At 42.9% G+C, this 23,996-nt stretch overlaps 1 protein-coding gene across 3 annotated transcripts in view; it reads right to left on the minus strand.

Moving 5' to 3' along the window:
• The window catches only part of LOC107274069 (mucin-17), a 154,600-nt gene that overhangs the window by 11,101 nt on the left and 119,503 nt on the right, over positions 1–23,996 (minus strand). The window contains exon 3 of one of the 3 annotated variants that reach the window (XM_015752817.2): positions 22,407–22,467. The exons of the other annotated variants lie outside the window; for them this stretch is intronic. The gene's annotated coding sequence lies outside the window, so the exon portion shown is untranslated. The remainder of the gene's footprint in view (positions 1–22,406; positions 22,468–23,996) is intronic. 3 annotated transcript variants of the gene reach the window in all.

Raw genomic sequence — 23,996 nt, forward strand, 5'->3', positions numbered from 1 at the left:
TATAGGCGACGACAACGACGAAACGGGATCATGGGTTAATTACGCGATGCGTTCAAAGTCGTAATCGCCTTGATTTCAAACGCGCTAATGAGCTGCCAATGCGACGACGTAGGTACCGACCAAGGGTGGAAGCAATTATCAGTCGATACTCAACCGGTTAGTCGAATGTCTCATGACACTGCAAGGTGAGCAAGAAATCAAAATGACAAGGTCTAAGGTCAGGAGAAACTGAGATGAAAACTAACCACAGTAAGAATCACACACGCAACCATGCCGTGTATAGTTTGTTTTGCGAAAGCCGCACTTACAGAGAGCAAAACCAAACGAAGGCACGAACTGGTAAGAGAGCAAGTTAGCGAGGCCATTGGGGTTGGACTGTGAGCAAGGAGGCATTAATCTTCATTGTCTTGTATTTGTCCGACGAGCACACGCAACTTGCTCGTATCGTATTGGTTGGCATCGGACCGACTTGGATCTTGCGTTATTAATCTCTCTGGCTGTGCTCGAGAGCAGATAAGATCATTATACGGAGACACACAGTGTCGGTGTGATGCCAACTTGGGAAGCGAGAGAACCGACGCTCTTGCAAAGTGAACATAACTTTAAGCAGCTGAGATTCCCGTATAGGATAACCCCAGAGTTAATTAAATCATATCTATGATTCTCGAGCGTTGACCATTTCTTAAACTGGGTATATACAGAGTGCATTAGCTAAGATGTACGTTTGTGGTTTGCGGTGAAACGGTGCACGATTTCGAAAATCTGATAAGTATGACCATCATTAATTTTTTTCCATTTCCCACCGTACATGGTAGATAAAACATATTGCAATATAATTTCTTATTACAAGCTGGAATCCCACATATTCCAATTTGGATTCTAGGTGTTACTCGTCATAGATTTTAGAGTCTACGTGTTCTTGATCTTAGCTTTTGCAGCCCTAGCAGTCCAGCATACACAGACGCTCCCGGTTGCAGCTAGGCAGCCCAGCATCCTAAGAGGCTCCAACATGGTTATTGCACCCTTTAAAATAAATCCGTTGTGTCTTCTAAAAAGAAACGAAAGACTTGGAAAAACGACACAGACTGGGGGGTAATCTTTCGACTTTTTTTTAACATATGGCAAGTACATACTCTTTCCCAAACCTCGTTCTACAAGCGTAATTGGGCAAACATAATGAAAATTCTGGCACCGTCCGCGCGTTCAGCTGAGGCGAGCTTATCGTATTAACTTCGCCGTCCTTCCCATACATGGCCTCGACCATAAAACCGCACTTTAACCCCGTTTCGCAGAGACTTGGTATTATCCGATGAATTAAAGTTTTACGGGCGCTTAGTGTTTCCGCATTGAGAGTAAAAAAGAGAGAATACTTTACCTCCGGTAGGAATTACGTTCGATAGCAAGTCTATAGCACGTGTTGCTTTCATTTAACAAATTCGCCCTATAACCGTCTGACCATGTTTAATCATGCTTCGCCGTTAACGCTTGTTGGGGCTTCACTTTCCTACAGGATACATGTTACCACAGTGCATTGCACATTTGTATGAATGAAACTCTATTGGCTAACTTAATAGACGGCGTTGGATTTAGATGTCCCGTCCCGATATCGTTAATTACGAGATTACACGAAATGCCGATATGTACAGCCACGATTACCTCCTGGCTAACCTTTCCAGCGAGTCCCTGCTGTAAAATCATTAGCGCCCCGGTTTATCTCACGATTAAAAGTTTTCCCGTTGTGCATAGAGTCGATAGACGTATCATCGCAGACATTAGAATCGCTGAGTGAACGCTATGGTAATTCGTACAGTCATTCGCGCATCGTACCATCCGAATGTTACTCCTTACTACTGGGATAAGTAGGTAACGTCGTCGTCATCCTCATCGTCATCCACGAGAAGGCGATTCCTTCGGACGATAATAATCCCGCGGTATAACGAGCTGTTCGATATATCTCTGATTGTGATATTGTGCCGATCATGTGCGCACTGCTGTTGCAGTGTTCATTGAGATGTAGAGTCACAATGGGCAGTAACGATGCATAAGAGAAGACGAAGGTATTGGAAAGCTGTAAACATATAGCACAGGAAGCCATAGAATGCCGAGTAAGAGCCGACTATGCCAATAGAAGTGGAAGTGGAAGTGCCGGGCGAGAATCAATATCGCACACCCTTGCAGAAGGGGCAACATGGAGGGATTGCCCCCCAGTCAGCTAGGAGCAATGCTAGCCCCCCCTTTCGTACTAGTTAAAGTACCTCTCTACTTTATTCTCTCTTTTCCGTCTTATTCGATTCTTATTCCAATCCACTGACGTTTTCACGGACGTCTGTCTGTCTTATGGCAGCCACGATTTCACGTATTGAGAAATTCTTACGTGGCTAACGAGGATACCTACTCAATTATTTAAATGTATTGCCTAAGCCTTCTGACCCGTTTTCTTATTGAAATAGAAAAAAGATGCTGACTACAGTCAATATTTGAATATAAAAGCTCTTGGGAACCTGAGCTGCATTTTTTAGCATAGACGTATATGCATATGATGTAGATTTTTGTAGTTCTGCGTTTACTAGGGAAAAACAATTTGCGAGAGTCTCTGTGAATCGAGGCATATATTTAACGTGGGTTTTCTAGGTTTGGATATTTAAAAAAAAAAAAAAAAAAACCAGTACTGGATTCTAACGTTTATTTAGCAATTCTCTGCGCCGCGATTGAATTTCTGAAATGCCCGAGATACGGGGATCAAACGAGATATAGATGTTTCTCGGAAAGCGGGGTCATTTCGGTGACACGAAGCTTACCCGATACACTCAAGGTCTTTCTCTGGAGAAATCATAACGTACGAACCCTTTTAAAAATACTTATGACGGCAAACGCGTCGCAGAAGAATCGTCGGATAAAAGATCTCGAAAAGTTCTATTCGAGCATTCAAACCGAATCCGATGAATAATTTTCAGATGGATAAAGACGATGGCATCGTGTCCGAGACTCTTGGAACTTTCTTGGAGGTTCAAAATCCCGATAAAACCCCACCCTCGTCAATTAAAAGTCATATTCACGTAACGGCAAAGTCAAGCGTCGTTCGTGGAATAAAAAGGCGTCTAAACGTAACATCTTGAGCCAGATAAACCCGCAGTTTAAAAGACGTCGAGTTCGCGAAAACGAGTTTGTCTAGACGCTGGATGCTTGAACACAACGTTGCGCTTGTATGTAAGCAATAAGACTAATGGAAATGGGAGTTATCCGTGTGCTCCGGCTTAGTTCACTCGAGTCTCGCTCAAACGAGCCCGCTACTCCACTCCTTGCCACGCTACTCAGCTTTAGTCTGCTTTCGCAACAAATACATCTGTGACAGAAACAACGCAGCCCGGCCTTCTTCCACAATGAATTTTCTGTCCCTCGCCACTTCGCGGCCATTCGCACCCTCGCATTTTGGCAACGGCAGGAATTGCGAGAAGCATTGATCTTGGTGGCAAGGCCAGAGACAAGCTGACGAAAGTTTTCCGTTGGTTTTTCACTCGATAATCGAAAAGGTAGGACTACGAGACGTGCGAATATACTTGTACAGTCATATAGTATCGAAGGATATACTGTAACATTAATAAAGTAACGTGGTTCCATTAGTTGCTTGACTTTCTAAAAAAATAATTGCCAAATGCTAAAAACATTAATTGCAAGAGACGAGACGAGTTTACCAGTAACGGCATCATTAGTTAGCCTCTTTTAATATTGATCACGCGAGAAAGTTTCAACGGCGCTCACTCAGCAAATGTTGACCCTTTCCAACCTTCCCCCCTGACCCTGCGGCTCTTCTGTTTTCTTCTCATCTCGTACCTCCTCCAATCTACCCTGCCGACTATCCTGTTCCTAAGGGAGAGATTTATCGAGGGATTAAATACCTTGAGCAAACACGCCCTCTTCGTTTCTCGAGTCGCTCTGTGACCCAATTGCTTTGCTAGGATAGAACAATGACTGACCTACCACATCCTAGAAGTTCATCATTCAGTTTGATGACTCAAGTATGAATGATAGATCGTAGGTCGTTTGTAACCTTCAGAAATATATGTTTTTCGCGAAAAAAAAAATTATTCCTGTGTAAACGAGACTGAATAAATATACGTGAGTAGAATAATATCACGTGACTTTAAGAACTTTAAATGAGTCATATAACAGAGATCAACGTTGGCGAGCCTGTAGAAATTCTTAAAATGTAAATTAATAAGGATAAAAGTAATGTAAGCTCATAGTAGCTGGTTGTAAACTTAGCATTCATCCCGTAACGATACTACAAGAAGACATAATAGGGTCAGAGAGAAGCCAAGCGCGAGAAAAGAACCAAGCAACGTTACGCTAATAAGGAGAAGGAAAAGGAAATAGCTTCGCCTATTTCCGTTCTTTAGCACGGATCGACCACGAAGCAGCTTTAACAAGGAAATCGTTACTAAACTCTATTTTCTTTATAATGCTCTGATCGTAATTAAGAGCATTTCCCTCCAGGAAACGAAGTGCCTTCTCTTTATCAACTTTGTTCCCTGAAATTGGCCATTAGCACGATATAAACATTTAAAGCGCCAAGAGGGAATGTTACAATCAAGAAAATCATATACAAACCCGATTCCTATACTTTTTCCTGCGAAAAAAGAAATGCTAGCAAGCAAATGCAAGTCTATCGCATACACGTAGTAAAACATCCGTAGGTTTATTTAACCGGATTCTAACCCCTAGTAGCACAGCGAATAGGTATACCAATCCAGAACAGGGGTTTGTAAACTAAAGAAGGCAGGAGAGGGATGAGTGTAAAGCAGCCCCGCGTAGAACATAAATGGAATGCGCACAAAGACGACGGTTGGACGTGGGTTAACTCAGTCCTTGAAAACCCATGATTCACCGGAGTGTGAATTTGCACGGCAGTTGCGAGCGTGAGAATAGACAAGAGAGAATATTTTAACATTATATCTAAAACTCGTGATATATTTAAAACACATTGAGAAGGTACACAGTATAGGGAATATAATTGAGAATTGAGATATGACGGTTAAGAAGTGACAAGAAAAAAGTATATTCTCGATCGGCATATTCTCTATTATCTTATATGCATGTTCCATGCCATGCGAAGCACGTTGTTCGGTTAATCGTGTGATATTACGTGAAGAAGCCGAAGTAACAGAAGCCTTTTATCAGGTCTGAATCACGGGAATGTTGCAATGTTAAAGTGCATTTAACAGAAACAAGATTCCTGGGGCTTTCGGATTATCCTTTATGTTTTTCCTTGTCATTCGCAGCTGACAGGTCTGCTCGTAATCTAGCGCTCATAGTGACTATGCGGAAGGGAATAATAAGCGAATGGCAGAGGAGGTAGCGTGTCCTATCGTCGGGGTCTTTATCCTCCTGTATTCATAACGGTACATTATTCAGTGGCAAACGGCAAAATGTTCTGTTCGCGATTTACTTAATCTTCGGAACCGTTGTGCTGCGCGATCCTCTCTCGCACGGCAATAATGACCCCAAATTCCTCGACTCGCGGCAACTTCCAATTACTTACTCCCAGCCACGTACACTCGTGCGTCCGTTTCATGAAGCACGGTACAAGGTATATCTGCGTGGCAATCGCAACGCTAATTGCAAGTCACGTCTAATTTCGTCGGGTCGTACCGTTGCGTCATTTCCTTCAACATTCATTATCGTCCGTACATTCTTCAATTACTTACCCGATTTTCCCTTCTGTATCAACGTTCAAGCAGCCGAGGATGCATTAATCCGCGAAGCAAAAAATTTGAGAAAAACTGTCAAACGACTCCCAAGTCCATTGACACTGGCCACACGGTATAGTTTTGATATTTTAATTGCCGAATCTCACTTTGTAAAAGAACTGAAAGGTGGTACGACGAGTTTTTTAGGAAATATAGGGAGTTGCTTGGGAACTTTATAAAACTCAGAAGGACACCAGTCGTTCGCTTTGCGTCCTGCGAGAGGGTTTACGAATGTCGACGGAGGTTAAGAGCTCAACCCCTTTCCAGTTATCACCTTCTTTTCCTTTTATCCTATTATTTAATTTTATACATCCCAACCCCCTCGAGTCTCGGGTGCCCGGAGTTCTTTTGCCAAGCGGTTTTCTCCACGGATTCCCCCCAGTTTCACCATCCACTTCTCGACCACCCTTCGCCGTATCCGTCACTTCCTTGTGCTTGCTAACCGCGTCCCTTGCCACCCAGCTAGGCAAAGGAAAACAAAGACTCATTAACGTTTACGATCTGATCCTCTTATAGCATTGATGCGTAGGTACCTCTCAACCAACGACCATTAAATAACATGAAACGAGAAGGATTCTTAGGATAAGTTCCATTTCTTCCTCAGAGTTCTTTTAAATTGTTGATTTTGCAGGGACAAGCTAATGTTAACTTGCAACAGATTGCGTATGAAGTTATCTACACTTCCTTGTGTCTCATGAGAAGGTACGCTAATGTACTCAAGAATTCAGGTACATGTAATTTATATGATTAGGAACATGATTATCATACAGAATATGAAAAACAATACATATAAGGCGACTATAAAATTATTGAGGAATATGCAACTTCCTCGTAGTATAAATATAATACATGGAGAGTAAAGTATCCATATGAGGTGAGTTAAGCGACCTGAATCTGCCAAGTCCGGTTACGCTTGATAAACCTATACAGCATGTGATGATATAAAATGTGTCCGACGTCGCTGAAGAACTTGGCGAGTCATTAACGTTTTATAACAAAAAGCCACCCGCGTAACGTTCGTTCGCGGGACTTTACATGTCGTAAGGGAAGTGTAATTAGTTACCATGCACGGTATGATATTATATATGGAACAATGAGTTATATAGAGTTTCGTGTAATAAAGTTGAGTTGCGAGACAGCTCGTGTGAGAAATTTAATCTCCTCGAATGAAAATAAGTAACGTACTTTTTTTTATCTTTAAATTGATTATTCAGATAGATCTCTCAATTCCAAAGTTGTTAGCGTAATTTATTTTCGTCCAATTAAGTAAACTTTTTTTATCTTAACTTCGTGTCAGCTGACAGGGTTAAACGAGGGTTGTAGAGTCTGTCGACAGGCGCGAGGAAATGCGAAGGGTTTCTCAAGATCGCGTGAACGTCGTCATCATCCTCTTTCTGCGCAAGCACTCGTCTCTGTCAAAGTGTGAAGCGAAACGTAGTCGTCGTTCAAGAAAAACGTAGAAAGACGAGACGGGATTGGGAGGAAAACTGACGGGGTCGCCATCTACGTAACGCCACGAAAGCTACTGAGCCATCTCAATGAGATTACAGTGGGTTGGATGGTACGTTCGCTCTCGTGGCAATATAAAACTTGTTAAAGTTCGTTGAGAGCTTGAGCACAAGGAGGATTTTGTGTTTCACAAAGGCAACGTCAATCGCAACCATAAGTCGACCTAAAGCAGATGGGAATATATGAATAGCATGTGAAATCATAAGAAAAAAAAAATTAATAAAGTCTGGAGTTGAAAGTACGTAGGATGATCCTTCGACTGGTTCCTTTAGATATTTATTACGATACAAGAAGAAGAGGCATATAAACTGTTGTAGGATTTTCGATAAAAATGAAAACACAGTTAAGACTTCCAAAGGAACTTGATCTAGACTATACGTGCTTATGCGTTCGTATTCATAGCGCGACTCACTTCTACCCCAGGCTCCTCCCCCTCGTTCCCAATCCAGGTCCCATCGCTATAGACCCTTGCCGAAATTTTGATAGGCCTTGTGCCTCCGTTTTACACAGTATTTCATAATCTAACATGACGAATGACGAAAACGTTAACATGTATTTTCTTATGCTCCGCTGTTGCTAACTTGTATTCTGGAATCGATATCCGTTCGATAAAGCCAGAGAAAACTCGTCCGATAATACAGCACGATCCAAAGCCTCACCGAGGTCACAGTTGGTCATTGCTTCGGTTGAGACTTTCACGGCTACTATATGGCAAACTTGGCTAGGAGTATCACGATTCTCTGAGTCCTCGTAGACTTCATAACTTCAAATCAATTTGACGGTTTAAGTTTGAAAGTTCACGCAAACAGTGCTCCTACCTCAGTAGCGTACTGAAGGAATTCTGTGCGCCAGATAATTCTGCCATTATACCCACGAGAATAAGAGTAAAGATAAGAAAGGGGATGATAAGAAGACGAAAAGAGAAAAGTGGAAATTAAACGGAAGGGAATGAAGCTCGAGCCATTATTAAAGATTCAGTCGTTACCTTGACTCCACGGAAGTAGAACACGAACGGACGTATAACAGTTCTAATGGATGATTAATTTCGACGAGTCCTTAGACGCGCTTTACCCGATTGGCAGCTAATGGCCTGACACGTTCAGTACAGAACTGAAGGTAGCCTATTCCCATACATTTCCTAGCTAAATCATAGTCAAACTGTTTAGTCCGATGACACAATACCGGCTAATAGGAAACGCAGAACGTGTCCTCGAATGGGAGCACCACTATTGTCGATATATCCTTCATGTTTACAATGCATCGTAATACGCTTTATGCACGTAGCGTTCCTATAAACCGCTAATTCGGACATTTCTCGACGCTCGTAACGCAGCTTGATGTACGATTGATATAGATTCGTTTATTTAATTTCCTGTCTGTACTCGCCGAGTCTCTGGTAAATATCTCTACACCTATAGATATATCCTACCTGTACACGTTAAAGCGTCTATCCACGCCGTCCGCTACGTGCATTCGCCGCTTCCAGGGAATAATTAGATCCAAGGCCGACAGAACAATGCCTCACCTACTTAACACACACCTCCGCGGCACTTAGCAGTTTTCCAGTGTACTTCACCGCCTGCCGCATCCGTTCCCTACTTCCTTTACTCTTATCTCGTTCTCTCTACCACGATTTCTCCTTCGTTTCCTCTTTGTCGTACACTCGCTTTTCCTAACAGTAAGTCCCAGAGAGATGGGCCTTATACCTCTCCTACTTCCTTTGACTGTATCGCGCTCTTTTCTTTCCTTTATACTACCAATGAGCTACCTGTACAATATCCTCTATACTCATTTGAGCGAAGCGACTATAATAAATTTACATTCCCTGTAAATCGCGAGAGCTCGGGTAACGGCCACGTGAACATGAAACACGAAGGCGCCGTTCGATCATGCAAATCATAGACAAATGTGAAAGGGCAGCATATCCCGCTTCTGACACGGGAGAAATAGATCTTACCTTCAATTTCTCTTTCTCTCTCTGTCAGTTTCTCTATGCATCTACTAGTACATCTATACGTGTACTATACCGTAATCCTAGACTTTATTTCATGCAGTACTGCATATGATTCTAGGAGAAAATCTAACAGAGATAAAACGTTTGTTTCTATTGATTTTCCTATGGCGCAAAATAAAATCTAGAAACAATGAAATCTACGAGGGTATGCTAAATATTTGAAAATTCAACGGATATTCATATGACGGTATAAACACAAAAGCGCATCAAAGTTGTGCTCGACGCTTTCACTATGGAAATTATATTCGTTCCATAAAGTGGCATGGACATGCGCACTGGCTGCTTTTAATTAAATATTTGCACTCAGTTTAATCTCACCCCTAGCGTATCTCTCCTTTTCCCCTGTCGCGTCTCCCCAGCAGTGCGCGCGCACGGCTTGGACGGTGGGAATAATCGCAGTGTATTTGCATGGAGATAATGACCTGCATGTATTTATTATGCAAACGTGACATTTTTAATGTCTCCGATACCACCGAGCTGCATATTCAGCAAAAGGTTCATTCGTAATGTACTTCGGTACTGGCCCAATAACGCTTAGCGTCTCGCTATATAACGTAAAAGAGTCTCGGAAAGGCGAGTGTTCAAGATCCACGATAATCACGCACAAAAGTGTAAAGCACTTTACCCCGTCGCCTTTCATTGACGTATCGCCTACGTCGTGCCCAGAAACGGCAGACTCGTGAGCGTGCACGAAACTTGTCAAAATCGAATGCTTTCCTGTTGTATATGCAAGATTAATGAATATGCCGTTAGCAATGTGTGCCCGCACTTGGCTGGAATTTCATATGGCATGCATGTTTTTCTCAACTTTCTACAGATTTGAGCTACGAGCCGGGTACGAGAAAGAGGAAGACCCTGGGTGCGACGAGCGTTTCCTTTTATTTTATTTTTTTTTCGTAAAAAGATCACTGTTGCTCTATCACGCCGTGGAAGCTACGAGAGGCGACCAGGTTGCGGATAGGACGTGCCCTCCCTCCGTGTTTGCCTCATACGGTCATTAAAACCGTAATGGATAGCAATTAAGTACAGTAAATTTAACTCTGAATCCAGCAATTAACAAACGCTTCGAGGAAGCCTCGGCGAATTGAGGGGACCATGAAACCCTGAGGACTGGCCGTACACTGCAAGAAGGGTCAGAGTACAGAAGCGCGAGTGCAGGAAAGAGCAGAGAATTATTTATCACAATGAAAGTTATAATATAACGAAGACGTTCTAGAAACTCTCCTTAACTTTTTGTTAGTCACCGCAACTTTGAAAACGGGGTCGAGCATTACGTATATAGGCGTCTTATATACGAACATGCGCTCCGTAAATATCTGTTGCACTTGCGTCTGTAACGCAACCACTGCATCCGATAAGGACGAATAATATTTTTAATAAGTCAAAGTTCCCGCTATGAGCTCCGTCGGCATCGTCGAGACTCGAGTGCACCAGCGTGCGCTATTGACGTTTCCCAATAAACTCTTCAAAGTACGAATTCTCAACTTTTCCATCAAACTAAATCATTCGAGTCTTAACGTATACAGTTACTATGCAAAGAATTGCCTGGTATCCATAGCACTTGGTATTACTATAAAGAAAAAGTTTATTGAAACAAAAGCCACAAAAGGTACGTTACGAGATTACACGTTGATGTGAATTCCACGATCGAAGTGCATCGTAATGCTAGGTAATATGCTTTTCTAAAAAGACGAAGTGAAGGACAGTTACGTTAAAACTCGTCGTAAAGCGAGTTATACCTTGGGGTGGCATTTCCGCGGGCAGTGGGTAGATGACTTAGGTACGGAGTTATATCGGATTTTCAACCCCAGTTCGAAGGCACGAGGGGTCGGAAACGTAGAGGAACAAGGAGGCAACACCAGGACGCAGGAATTGTGTTTACGATTTGAGCCTAGTATATACAGATCATTGCGGTTTACACTGTCACCCGCTACTATATGTACAGTCATATAGGTGGCGCGGATTATTCTGCCAAATCAGTCTCTGTAATGGGCTCCGGCAATCGAACCTAACTGTGAAATGGGAGAATGCCGGGTACGAATGAGGATTCCGCAATAAAAATATAAAATAAACATTACGAGCACGGTTTTTACTCGCGTATCACAACTGCACGATATATTCCTCCAGTACAATGAAATTAGTAGGATATTACTCGTTTCCGTAATTGCGCTCAAAGCAACTGCACGACTATTAAATTTTACATGCAGATACGTCGTGTTACATACTAAAAATTATATATTACATTTTTTAACCGTATAATCCTACAACAATTTATCGTTCGAATTAGAGTGCACGGCTCTAGCCTACATGGATCTGACAGAATTGTATCGTGCGATACTGTCTCATTCCTAACGTTCCAGCAATAGCAAAAACCTTCACCAGTTTATTCCATTGAGAATAGGCTTGAGGCTGAGATAAGCCTATCGGTCAATCAAGAAAAAGTATTCTCTTGGAGAGAAGTGCAGCCACCGTATCGAACGAGGACAGTGTGTACAAAGCGGATGATTACCGGGATTGCAGTTGAGTTGGGTGCAGTGACCGACCTTGCGATCTTCAACCAGTCTTTCCGGCTTAGCTGCGCCGTGCAGTAGAGAATTTATCGTCCAACAGCCGAAGAGAATATGTGAGCGTAAAAATAGGTCGGTCCTTGGAGAAAGGAAGAAACGAAGTCGAGGGTGGAAACTATCGGTAATATCCTTTGTCGACGTTGAATGAATCGTAAGGAGAATGATATGATACTTACAGCGAAGGGCAACGCGTCCCTTCGGTCATAAAACAGGCGTCTTATTAATATTCAAAATCTATCGACTTTAGACGCGGAAGCGTTCCCGTTACGAGGCGGAGAAAGTGGAAGAAGTCGAGGTACACTTCAAGAATACGAAAGGTAGCTATATGGAATATGTAATTTCACGAAAGGTATATATGTATATGGTGTATAAATTTTGTAGAGACCTATCAGGGCTGCTATTGCTAATGTTAACGTACGACTTATAGGAACTGTTCTATAAAAACGTATTTGGATAGGAAAAAAAAAAAAAAGAATATACATAAACGATTCTCATACAGTCTACTTAAGTCCTCTCATCGAACTCTTATACCTATCAACGATATTTTTTATCCGGACAAGTCGCTCGATCCGCATATGTGTGATGACGCGTCGTACCTTTTCCGTGCGGGCAACGGAGCGTGTGATCAATATGTCCGTACGTGCTCGTAGCTCTATATGTATCAGGAGGATTCGATGATGGGACACCGGGAGAGGAGGAACGAGAGGTAAGATAAAGGAAGACGAACGCAGCACGTAGAGGAGAGTTGGTAAGGGTAAATAAGGTATAAAAAGGATGGGAGGTTGAAACGAGAATCGAGATTAATGTGGTATCTAAGAATCTGAAGGAGGAGAAAGAAGAAGAAAAAGGTGGAGATACCTACTCGAAGAAGATTCTGGTTCAGTAGCTCGTTCTCCTTCTCGATTCTGGAAATTGCCTACTATTCATTGAATCCCAACCGAGACAAAAAAGCATCAGCAACCTCACGGAGTTTCCATGGCGATCAATGCAATTCATTTGGAATCGCCAATCCGTCCCTCCGTCCATAAGATAAGTACATAAACACGATATCCCACACGGGGAACATCGATAGCTTCCTGGGTGATGATTGGCTCGATATACCTAAACGAACTCCTAAACTCTAAACACGATGACCCATGGAGATTCGATAATTAATTATACCGGAAGTGGCAACGACGCAGACAGGATTTATTGAGAATCTATGGCAAGTCGATGAAAATCGATTCATCTCGTCGATGTTGATTCTCAAGTTTGATACGGGTTAGCCATTTGCGTGCGTAGACACATGCGAAGGATGATAAACGTTCCGGTGTCCCCATTTAATCCCTGCATTCCCTCATCGTGTTTTAGTATCTCTCTAGTCCCCCGGTATCCCATTCCTTAGCCAACGTTGGCACAAAAGCCGTTCTTAGTAAGTTCACCCCTTGCCCAAACTTCCTCGCCATTCGCATCACTGTCCTCATAGCTGGCCTTTCTCTCTCCTATCAACCCTGTGTAACGCATTGTTTCAATTAATTATACGATGAAGGAGTTTATCAAGTTATGAGTTCGTGATATTTAAAATTTATAACTTTCGACAGGATAATTAGTCGTCTTACGTGAACGTAGATAGAGATTTATTTGGCCAAAAACGCAGTGACGAAATTATAACATTTGCGTCCATATGGAAATCAGTATGACGTCATGCGGTGTGACCAGACCGGAAATTGCGATTAAACCAAGAAAAGACACGAGAAGTACCGTACGAACTGTTATTGTATTTACAGCAGTACATCCGTTAGGAACGCAAACAGCCGGTGCTGGATAAATTGAAAGCGGAAATGCAGATTGTGCGAGTTGCAAATATATATTTACACGTGTGCTCGAGAGAAAGGCAAGTAAGGCTGTATCGATTCGATGCAAATGGACGTAAAGCAAAATCTGTGACAAAGGGTTGATTTTACCCTAAGCTCGAGAAAGCGAAATGTACAATCTAAAAGTAATTAAACTGCGGAGGTGGAACAGTGCGAGAGGGTAGGTAAACCTCAGTATCTCTAATGATCGTTTTAACTTGATGGCCCGCCTCCCTGGCTCTAAGTAAGGGCACGTTAAAGGTATCCCCCAGATCGGCCTGTCCCCAGATGATGATCATCTTGCACCCCCGGCAATCAGAACGCCTATTATGAACTCGCTGACAACAGCAGCTGCTTAACTCGTTACTTTTTTTGTCGTAGTCTAAGAGACGAAAGAAAAGCTCGTGTAACTTTCACCATGCATCACATTGGACTCGATGTCGATAGAAGAAGCTTTGATTGAACGGGTCAGTCTATCAAGAATCAATAGGTCAACAAGTCGATAGGTAACAATACTGCCTGTAGGAAAGAATCTCTATACGGTATAGTACAGCATGCACCGCGTACGCACGTTAGCGAGACAGCACACAGTACTTTGAATCGTATTCACCGTTCAGCATGCTCGAGGGTATCTTCACAACAGCAACACTGATAAGCCAGTCCATCAAAGTTATTGATGCTGTACTTAGCTAAAAAATCATGCCAGTGCGGTAAAATATGCACACGCGAGAGTATACGTATATCGACGATTTATAGATAGACCTTATATGGGCGATGATGAAACGGGTAACGTTGGATTTGGCATGTTTCACAATGGGATTAAAAGTTCATATTCAATTTCGTGACGTAGACCCTTTTAAAACAGCATGATACAGTAATGCACATGAGAGACTGCGAAGTCTCACCGTAAATTATTACAATGGCCGAGTCCGAATGGATTTACCCTTCTGGGGTTTCGGAACGAAACTCCAGCGGATAACTTGGATGAAACTCTTTTCAACAGTGAGGTTTAAGCGTTCCGTGCGGTTTCATTGGGCCGCTTTTAGTTTCGTAGCTCAACCACTGCTCGTAGTGTACGAATGAAACTGCTTTTCAATGGCATACTGTGATCAAGTCAAGTTCACCCTTTCGCGCTCGATTTATTAGGCTGCTCGATCTAAATAGTTTTAATGGACTTTCGTTTTGTTTTCTCATGCTGCTCGCCCGCTCGTCATCGATTAAACCAGCCAGTGACCATTACAGGGCTCCAATCGAAGCGCATTGCTCGATACAATAAATTACGTTGTTCACACCCGTGGGAATTCGTTGTAAACGGCTTCGAACGAGGAAGTAAACCCTTTTACGTAATTCTAATAGATAGTGTAATTAAAAGAATAATAATTTCGTTTAGTAGAATCGTATAGACATTCAGAGAAATGAGAGCTGTTCAAGCAAGTTTTCGTGTTCGGAATTGAGGTTTTCAGTACAACTTGTGAAATTCGTCATGATGTCATAATCAGTGTTTAATTAACAGATAATTTTATACACAATTTCGCAGGTAACTTGAGGAGGCTTTTGCTTATAAGAAAAACAAAAGAAACCTTGGATTTTGGTTTGAAAATTAATGACTTTCGGAGCTCTGATCTTTTGACAAGGTCTTGTCCCGCGGACGTTAAATGCAACTATCTGAAACTCGCAGCTAACCACAACCTGTTGGGTACACGTATTTTTAGCAGAATGCTCCGAAAATATCTGACACTTGGCACAGGAAACGATCGCCTAACCTTCCTTGCTTGTGTGTACCACAAGTTTCCTATGGTTTATTTGCGCTCTTTCCTAATATCAAAAGTATCAAACAACTTTGTAAAATATTTTTATTTCATAAGACGCTGTAAGCTGTTTCCACGAAACGCCATGCGCGTGTGCAATATCTTGTTGCACGAAAAATTGCGAAATTTGGCCTTACAAAAGAGACACTTGGTTCGTACAAAACCTTGATTTACATTCGCACAGAGTCTACGAGTCACCGACGTGGATATAAAGGAAAGATATTCTGTACGCGCCGAGCACATTTAGATGGCTATAGAAGTGGCTACGCCGGGCAATAACGAAAATGGCGAAATAACGTTATTACGTTCGATGAACGATATACGACAGGTTGTCCCACTGCATGTAGGTAGTACCTATGTAATCCACCCGAAGTAAAACGACTGTCCCGGATTTTCCAACTACTCCTCAGGGAATGTCAATACCTCTTACTATTTCAGTAGGCCCCCGAGCACGGATAATCAAATGCAAAAATATCAACATTGATAATACAAAGAGAACCAACCATACATAAGCATATCTCGCTGCAAGACCTAATAGTTTGTTGAGCTATTTTCTCCACTAACGGAAATTATAACGATAACGTCCATAAAAGTCGATCGAAATTACTAAAATATCCCAATTAAAGAAACATCACTTTATTTACGCCAATCGAATCTTTACTCTGAAATATATTCTGAACATCTGATAAAACTTGCAAATCGAAGAATCGATAACCTCGCGTCCAATATCCACCAGAAATACCGTTTCCAGATTGTCAAAGAAGAATGTTCTATAAGTCTGAATTCCCGCGTATACGTGCTTTGTAAAGACAAAGAAAATAGAGAAAATAAAAAAACAACTGAAATACAATGTGCTTTCCCAACATGCACCCTCTTCCAACACAGGGTACCCTCTCCTATCATTAACCAGTACAGTGCAGAGTGGCCCACGCCGTGGATCCTTGAGTGTGTCTAAGTCCGCTTCAACGGCAGAGTAACTTTTAGTAACGTCTGCCAATTACGAGGCGAGAGTGTGAAAGTGAAGTGCGGTGTGTTCCGTTGAGAAGTGAAGGGCCAGGACAATGCGGTACATTGACCTCCTTGTATTCCGCAGGAGGAACGAACTCCTTGGTGGGTTCGTTCGCTCCTCCTTCCGATAGACCAAAGAGCCCTCTCGGTCGGTAATTCACTGAATCAGTCATGCTCGAGCGAAGCTGAACGTCTCTGGAAAACGTGTATACGTTAACGAATCGTCAATTCGTCGGCCGTCAACTTTCGTACCCATCATCGTGTATAGTCGAAAACTCCGACGCATCCATTTCGCACACCTTAAACCAAGCAAACCACCCAAGGAAACTTCGACTTCCGGCAGGGGCACTAATTGAGATCGACACGGATGCAGGAACTGTTTAAGTAGTTGGCTTTTCGCGAGTCTTCGCGTACCTACCTAGCAGTTACCTAACCTACCGCACACACTTTCCGGATGGCTTTGAGAAGTTTCTCGTTAAACTTTCACGCTGACGGAAAACTTGCCGTTCTGTCCAATTCGAAAATCTTCCTCGAGTCTGTCGAGCGTTCTAATCAGTTCCATGACAGTACGTAGGAATCCAATTAGAGTTATTCAAGACACATGTGATATTTCAATATTGACGCGCAGTTCTTACGGATGCAAACTGCATAGACACACGTGCACGCGTACCCAGTAAGCGATCCCGTTACATGTAACATATACTTCGTGACATTTGGCAGCAATTATCATGCACGCTCCACCGCGCAATATTTTCAGATCGACGTACTCGTGTATGCGTACCAGTAAGGTAACCATAGCACATAAAGTTTCTAGAATAGGGAACGAATCTAGAATCAATCCCAGCGTACGATTCTGCTAGCAGGTATATTTCCGCATACCATGTGAATATGTAGGCAGTAAAATAGATTTGCAATAAGGTATAGGAATCATATATAGCGGTAAAAGTGCATCCGACAGGGATACTTAAGTTTATATGGCGTTTGTTAAAACCTCTTTTTAGCAATATGTATTACGCGCATGGCTGGGTTAGAAATTGTTGACTCCACTATTATGGATGTAAGGGATGAATGTTGGTAGGCTTAGGGGTGCTGGGCGGTTCGCATGGAGCTGTATAATTAGATTAGGTACAAGGTGCATTAGCATGTCATGCATATTCCATGAGTGCAGCCTGAGTCAAGGTAGGAATCATATTGCACCCGAGTTTCCAATGCCTGCTCGTTCCGTCTGTCTCGATTCCTCTAGTCGATGACCTTCACCGATAAAACATCTTGAGAATATATTACGTAAGTGCCAATGACTGACAAGATCACTGCACTTTGACACTCCCATAGAGACTCATGCAATTGTTGTAATTGCATAGTGACGTCATGGGGGAGTTACGTTGAATAGATAGAACTGCGTTGCATCCTGGTACCCGTATGATTTTAGCAGGTATGTATATACATGTATGTACATATGCTCGTATAAGTACCGACAAAAGATTTCTCGCGTGGAGAGTTACAAATGGCTGTGTCGCGGGTATATATAGAAAATACCATTTTGGAGTCTGGAGAACTGGATCCATTTCGTTATCGTGCCCAAGAGGATTGGTTGTATCAAAGAGAAATTGCGTCAATTGGAAAATCTACAGGTCCGTAAGTATTTTTCTTGGCGGATGGGGACACCGGGACTGGAAAGCGGCGTTCGATCATCCGCCGATAAATGGAATAGAAACTCGAAAGTGAAATCGAAAATGGGACGCCGCGTTAGCAATGCAGATCTCCGCGTGACCGATGCTCGAATCTCCAAAACGTATAACCACGGGGAACGGCGCAGTCCTAAATCTCAACGGCGTCGGAGCGTAAAATAACGTAATGTAAATAGGGGCGTTCCATTCCCAAGCACGACGACATAAAACACTAAACAGTCGAAAGTCTGAGCAAGAACAAGGAGCACAAGGTCGTAACCATTGAAAAGAGAGAGAAAAAGGCATGAGAAGTGCGAACGTTACCTAAAGCCCGTTAAATTGTTAAATCACGACATACCTCGGTAAAGGGAGAAGAGTAAATCTTACGCGCGGATCAGCGATTAGAATAATAAAATTTATACCTCACGTGGGCCTAGGCCATCTTAAAAACCTGTTGCTAGCGTTCCCGTTCAGGGTGTTCAACTACCCCGAAATATTTCAAATAAAAAAAAAAAAATTATGGAATTGTCTTTTTCATAAAATTTTAATTTCTATTATTCTACGGTGCAATTTAGTATTTTTTTTTTGACATAAAAAAAAATCATCGAACTAATCTGTTCGAGCGATGTACGAAGTAGAGATGTGACTTGGAAAGAATGGTTCGTCGCGCACGTGGACATATCCGGCATCTCGACGCTACCAATATCCGGTGTAGCTCACCCTTCACGTTTTCCTACCCTCAGCTATTGGCGAGTGGAACGACGTCTGTCGCTCCCAGCAACATATTACAGGTTTATCTCTTCCACGCCGGGAAATGCCGAAACGGCAGATCCTGGATTCTGTTGTGGGTACGAATACAGTTCGGCAGTAGTCGTGACTATGTACACTCAAGTGTATTGGTGCTTGCGCGCGCGCGTACCTACATCCGGGTTCTGCAATTTCTGTAGGACAACGACGTCGGTCTTATCTCGATGATAAGGATAGCCGTAGAAAGGGGGACTCTTTTCTACCCCGCCGACTCTTTACATTCACCCACCTCATCGCCCCTATGCAACGAGTTTTCTTCTTGAAAGACGGAAAAGGAATTCTTCGGTAACTCCTTGCGCGTCCAGAAATTCACTTGGCGTCCTAATTGTTCGCTATGAAATCTGACGCTTTACCATCATCTAGCCCGTAGGACCGGACACTAGATTAATGGTCCTTTGAGGACGAAGCGATTGTATCAAACAGAGTACCGTATCTTTAGCATCGTAGAGCCATTGTAGGGCTACAGAAACGCACCCTGTCCTTTCTGCGAAACAATTGCCTTGGTCTTAAAGCACAATAGCATACAAGAAAAACCGCCTAGACGAATTAATCTTGAAGCTTTGCATGGTTGACTATTAACCACTGTTGTGAAATGTTTGATTGGCTATGACACGCTATTGATTTATAGTGATATGGTGGACACGCTGAAAAGGCCGAAAGTTAAATTCGGTACGCCGGATGAAAAGAGGAATTAGCATTCAGCTCTGAGTTGCCGACGGTGATCGTCCTTGACCATTTGCGATTGAAAGACGCGTCGAACCGGTCGGGTATGACTGGTATATCTTAGGCCATGATCAATGACGATAAACTACGATAAGCACTGACTCTCAATGGCACAGATAATCAATCGGCGATTCGGTAACTAATTAATTCGCCACGTAATGTAATTATCCGAGGCCATGTCTGTCGCCTGGTGTATCATTCTCTACTAGCCGTTTCATTGAACCTGTAGGATACTCTAGCGGCTCGTTGGGCGCCATGCAAAGTACTCGATTCGCGATAGCTCTCCCGTGCGAAAAGCAAGGGGATCATCAGCCATACGACCCAGTTCGGGGACATTTATGGGAGGTGAAAAGTAATCGCGACGCAACGAGGGTCGTTCGACCCGCGGCAAGATTGCTCGTAAAGAGGGTTAATTCATATCTGTGATTAGAACTGTAGGAACCGGTTTAAGGGTCTCCTCGGTACGTGCAGGGGATGTATTAATGAAGACGTGCCCATTCGATAGCCAAGTCGCACCCTCTCGAGTACAGTCAAAGCCACGAGCTTCCGGCTGTTGGGAAGCCTGGAAATGTAATTTACGAGGCCATAGAAGGGTAGTAATCGATGCCTTTTTCATCGCTAGGAACTATTTTCTGTAACGTCCAATCCACCACGTACCTACTGCTGCCATATTGATCGATGTTTCATTACATGGTAGGTACTGTTATAGGTTAACCTTCAAATTTTGTGGCGCACTAAGTGCTGGTACTTTGCCAACGTACGAAGTTCTGTCAACAGCACGTGTGCTTAGTTGTCTAGAAAGAAAGGTTAGGCTAGGTTGGCGCTCACGTGTGTTGTATCTATTCCACGTCTAATCACGCCCGATAAATCCTCTACTAATTTACATACGTATTACTACGTTACTCCCTACGTCGCTCGATTACTACGGTAGCTAATCCCATGTCGATTGGTAATTCCATAGAGAACACTGCTGTGTCTAGAACGTACCCAGTCATGGAAAGTATAGCTTTGGATTGCCGAGTAAGGTATAATCGATCGTGATCTGTAGTACACGATCGTCTTTGCGAATATGTCATTGCCAGGTGGAAACAGAGATCCTGCCCTTTACTCATTTCAGGAAGATGTAGATAGTCAGGGTTCGTTTCGATTATGCTACGAAGAGTTCCTGCTTACAAGTCATAACTGTATTATTTCACCATTTTAATGGAATATAGATAGCAAAAATGCTGAGAACGTCAAGATTTCTTCACGGGATCAATTCTTATATTATACGTTTGTCAACCATACATACTTCTGGGAAAAATTGCGAAAAATCTGAGAAAATGCAGACGCGCATAGAGATATAAATATTTACGGCTGTGAGCTTTAAAAATTTTACCTCACCCTCGGCTCTATGTAGAATTACGTCTTTTAGCGAAGTAGTAACAGTCATTTGTCTTTCTCTCTATCTCTCTCTCACTCTCTCTCTCTCTCTCTCTTTACTCCTAGGAACCTTTTGTCAAGATGCGCTTTAGTTTCGTGCACCTTAATCAACACTGGCATCGCGACGCGAGTAAAGCAGCGACAAATTTTTCCTGACAGTATAGTAGTTTAGTTATTCCTTTTTCATCACCCCGAGGCGAATTTCTCATCTGGAAGAGGCGCAACGTAAGTGCATAAAGTTACGTGACGATATTACGTGCCGACTCACTAATTGACAACGATTAAATTCACGTGTTTCGTTGGGTTTCACGATGAAAATATTACGCGGCGACGAGGACGACCCCGATGACGTTGTCAGCTGTGGGGACGACAGCGACGGTGCCGACAGTGGCATGGAAAAAGAGGACGTTAGAGGACATAGGGTGGCGAATAGAAAGAGCGCGAGAATATGACAGATAGAGAAAGATAGATAGACAGATAGATAGAGAGGGAGTGAGTGAGAGAAAGATACGAAGAGCCGCCTAGAAGGTCGTAAAATCAAGCTTTAATCCATTAAAGCTGATGAGCTAAGCCGAACAAGATCTCCAACTTCTCTCGCTCGAACTATAAAACTTTCCCACAACTTGTGCTTCGTAAACATCGTTAGTCGCTAATCGTATTTGAGTTGACTAAGCCGTGAAGCGGCATTTCGTATTATTCGTAACATTAATCGTGACGTAAGCTCGCAAGCTGCCAATTCCGAAGACCGAATATCTCATCTGAAGAAAAGCCCAGGTTCGTTATAAGGGGTTAATGGAGACTCGAAGTAACTTCTTATATTTTTTCTTTTAAAATATATTCACGAAGTGCTCTCGAATACCGTGAAAGTCCAGTTGGCCAATAGTTACGCCGTGACTTAGAAATTTCGATGAATCACGATGCAGTAAAATTAATGGCGCGATGAGAATTGGTCACCTTCCAGCTAAGTGACCTCAAAACTTTGAGGGGCGTAATGTTGTTCAATAATAGAGCCCGGCTAAGAAGTGGGTATAACTAGATAGTGGCCAGACAATACAAGCCAGACAAGCAAGCCGGGTTGGGATGCTTGAAGAATTGCTATGGGTAGAAAGGATTAAGAGGGGATGGTATAAGGAGCCTGAGGGTGGAATAAAGACGAGGAGCCGAAGCCACTATGAGAGCGCAGCTACCTAACACGAGAGAATGAGGAAGCAGAAGACCGGTAAGGGTGGCAAACTAATTGAACTACTGTGCTACATATATGATATTGCTCGTAAGTTTCTCTAGAGTAATTTAGTTACTTACTGAACAACCCGAAGACCATAGTGATAGTATGCCGTCGATAATTTCTGCTATGCTCGCATACCTGAAACAATAAAATATAAATTATTGCATTATGAAAGCCTCGTCATTTGGATCACTGGCATCCTTTCATTTCGATTGCATTTCCCACCTAACCTAGGGAATTTATCGCGAACGGTTTTGTTCCCTAGAAACTTTTCCACCGGTCGCTGCATCTTTATAGTCACCGCCGTCGAAGAGAATTGCTAGCAGTCGCCGAGGACGATCGTATAATTTACATTCCCTGCTGCTGACGCTTCTTAGCTAAGGGATAGTAAATAAGTCGGCACTTCGACAGTTCTTCGGGTTATTTGCAGGGTGGAATTGCAGAAGCCGGCCAGTCGGTTATTTGATTCAACCGAGAAAATTCACGGAGAATCAGGAAAGAGTTAAGTTGCACACTCCTCGGGATCAGCTGTGCTACCCGGATGTTGGTACCTCAGAGAAATGATGCATGGCGAACGCTTCTCTCCTCAATCTTCACTGCCACTGGATACTGCAGACGACTTTGCTGTTGCTATCGTTCCTTTTTATTGCCTCATGGAAAACTATGCCGAGGCCACATCGTTCTTCATTCTCATGCAGACGACTATGGATACTTGGCACACTGTGACGAAACTCTGTCAGACACCTGGGAAACTTTCAGAACTGTCATCGTTCTAAGATAAACTGATTTCGTGTGATTGGAAATCCGTATAGTTCTATATTGATAAGACTGTGTATATAAGACTCGAGAAAGTAAACACTGGCAGTATTAAATTTCTTAACGGCAGACAGAGCCGAGTGAAGGAGTTCCTAAAGTTTTAAGTAACACACTCAATATCCAAGTGTGTTACTCCCTATCCTTTCAACGGTAGTCACTTTTCACGCACTTAAAAGTGTCCTGTCATTCCCACATATTCCAAAGTAAAAATACATGCTAGCGAGTATGTCAAAAGTGACTAGCATATAAATGATAGGGAAATAAAACGCTTGGATTGACAGTGAAGCCATCGGAGCTGCGTCCAGCTATTCAATAATCTCGAGGGGTCTGAAGCGTAAATTCGTACGTAATGGATCCCTAATTAAAATAATAATTAGGGAAGAGCCCTTGGTGTCTTGGCATCGAGAGAGCGCGGTCGGTTATGTACCGCGAAGGTAAGGGGGGCAATTAAAATTCTGCAGAGGTACCCTGCTTCGCGCAGGACACGAAATACACAAGAGGGTTGTGCTTCCGTCGTGAGAAAGCTGAAGAGCAGGGTTGGGTTAGGGAATTCGCCTGAGCCACGCTGCTCGCAATCACATCGTAGGGACGTACCAGGAAGGGATAAGTCAGCCTTGAAATATCGGGGCGTCGAAATAGGGGAGGAAAAAAAAGGCGAAACACTAGTCTTTGATGTATATCCTAAAATATACCTCTACCGCCCTTGTCGACAGTCTTGCCTAGTTGGGATGTATAAGTTGTGCAGAGGGTCGAATCAGATGGCGGCAAATTCCGGCCATTTCATGATGAAAGAAAGCACGCTCGTCCTTGCGTGGAATCGGAAAAAAAAAAAAAAAAAAAAAAAAAAAAAA

This window comes from Cephus cinctus, unplaced genomic scaffold (assembly GCF_000341935.2).
Source record: "Cephus cinctus unplaced genomic scaffold, Ccin1 Ccin1_scaffold2166, whole genome shotgun sequence".
Lineage (NCBI taxonomy): Eukaryota > Metazoa > Arthropoda > Insecta > Hymenoptera > Cephidae > Cephus > Cephus cinctus.